This window comes from Thunnus maccoyii, chromosome 2, assembly GCF_910596095.1.
Source record: "Thunnus maccoyii chromosome 2, fThuMac1.1, whole genome shotgun sequence".
NCBI classification, from domain to species: Eukaryota; Metazoa; Chordata; class Actinopteri; order Scombriformes; family Scombridae; genus Thunnus; species Thunnus maccoyii.
In genome coordinates this window covers 24736920-24739405 of record NC_056534.1, presented here as the reverse complement: position 1 = coordinate 24739405, position 2486 = coordinate 24736920, and the positions used below count along the sequence as shown (strand labels likewise).

Genomic DNA, 2486 nt, shown 5'->3' with positions numbered 1-2486 from the left:
AGCAGGCCATGATTATAAAAAAGCAATTATGATCTGTCTGACTGAGCACATCACCCAAAGTGCCTCCATCCAACCAAAGGAGTTCCAGCCCAAATGGAGGGAGTGACACAGCACTAACCACAGTAATAAGAGGTGGTATGTGAGTGCTTCACAAAGTCATTGTTCACTGTACATTCATCATTCAGTCGGCAACAGTGGGACACCACAAGAAGACTGCCACCGCTGACAGGGAAAATGTGAAAAGAATAAACCTGATATCTATCAAATGGTTCACAGAAGTGAAGGCAGTGGCACTACTTAAAAATAGTTATTGAACCAGGGACCTAAACTGGGCCTGTGCTCTAACCAAGCCTTTGATTCCTCATGTGGAGTGTGTTCAGTGTCAGTTAGTTTAACTTATTATCCCTTGTTGTCATGGTTGCAAAGGGATAGTTTTTCTAATTTAAAACTAATCAAAAGCTACTTGATGAGCGAGGATAGTGATTAATTAGATTGGTTATCTTTTGTATTTAGAGCATTAAACTTTGGCTATGTCCCATGTGCATCTTTGTTTCTTCCATCCAAACTAAGCTAAGCAGAAACAGTTCTTTTCGAAAACACTTTGCAGAGCAGCTGACATTGAAATGCTGGTTTGTATGGAAACAAGAATCTGCAGCCACAGCAAGTAAGGCTGTAAGGCTGTACTTTGAGCTAAATGCCATTGTCAGCATGGCAACATGCTAACAATAACAATTTATCATGCTGACGTTTAGCAGGTATGTTTATTATGAACAACATCTTATTTTAGTGTGTTAACCTGCTAATTAGCACTGAACAGCTGAGGCTGATGAGAATGTCAGTTTACAGGTATTTGGTCAATACCAAAGTATTGAATAAAGTGAAATTTTGACCTGATGATGACGCTAAGTGACAAGTCAGGGGATAACAGAGTCATTAGGATTAATCTGGAAACTATGAATGTCTGTACTGAATTCTGCACCAATTCATCTAGTAGAGATAACTAAAGATAATACATTTGATGTTTAAAACTTTGACCTGCTAATGGCACTAGATAAAAAGTCAGTGGGATTAATTCTCTGAGGACCATGAATGTCCAATATCTGTCAACATATTTCACTGTGGACCAAAGCTATGAATGAACTGACTCAAACTTTTACAACAACTTATAGGTTTTGTTCTCAGTATAATGTGGCTGACATATAAGGATGCAGACCAGTATAACTATCCAATTGACACAATAATAATAATGATAATAATAGTACATTTAATTTGTAATTAATAACATAGAACACACAATATAAAGACAATAATAACAATGAGAGTTAAGATGAAAAAGCCTTCCTGAATAGAAAGGCTTCTAGGCCTTTTTTTAAAAGAGTCTAGGGTCTGTGCTGCCCTCAGATGGTTAGGAAGGCTATTCCACAAGCGGAAGAGCAGAAGGCTTGATCCCCCCTACTGTGGAGCTTAGTACTGGGGGCCGTACTGGGGACCTGGCATTACAGGTCTGAAATTTATTCTGCTCTTTCAGATTCTTGATTAACTCTTGTTACCACCCTCTCTGTTACATTTCTTGACTAACACGACTGGCTACATCCAACTGGTGAGCAGTTTAAAATCTTTGAAATGAGATCAGCTTTTCAATTCATGTAGGTGTTCTAACGTTGCTGATGTTGCACTTTAAAATAGTGAGAATGCTTCATTTATTTCTTGATTGACATTGTCTGCTATGAGCATTAGGGTTAGACAACATGAATAACACACACATGCACACACACACACACACACACGCACACACACACACACACACACACACACACAAACACACACACACACACACACACAGTCTTTCTTGATGGTTAGAATTCAAATCTGAGAGTAAAGCCATTTACAGTACCACATCTTGAATCTAATCACATTCATCTATTATTTACAGATGGATTAACTTCTAGGCACAAATCACATGAGCAAATATCAAGTGACAGTATCTGTTTATGAAGGATATTTTCAGTGAGTTTTATCTCATATTGTTTACCTAACACTGTCATGTATAACAAATGCAGCTCTAGCAAAAGTTCAGACTCTCTTGCATTTCTAGGCCTGTAGTTTTATTTCTCATACCATCCTGTCATTCTCATCTCTCACGCATGCTCACTCTGTTCCCTCACTGTCATTGCCTCTGGCTTAGATCTAGATATCAGCTGTTCATCAGCTGGTCACATCTATCCAACAGCACAGCAACACACCTTCATTGTTAGCCTATCATCTGGTTGCTGTCTTTTTAAATATGTCTCTCTCTCTCTGCTTAGCCCGTGCATGCTGGTGTTGTGCATGCCCCTCCACCTCCCCATCTCTCCGCAGGTTCATAAGTCTCATCACTTCATCAGCCTATCAGTCTCAACAGAAGTCATCAGCCACCACCACCACTAATGTCTGGACTCCATGGGGAGATCTGTCTCGCGGCTGTTCAGGGATGATGTCCTGTGGAG

General features: G+C 39.7%; 1 long non-coding RNA gene across 1 annotated transcript; it reads left to right on the top strand.

The window, feature by feature from the left end:
* Positions 1 to 593: 593 nt before the first annotated feature.
* LOC121887776 lies at positions 594 to 2486 on the top strand. The gene is made up of 3 exons (XR_006093053.1): positions 594 to 755; positions 1402 to 1502; positions 2307 to 2486. It is a non-coding gene; the product is annotated as an uncharacterized LOC121887776 (long non-coding RNA).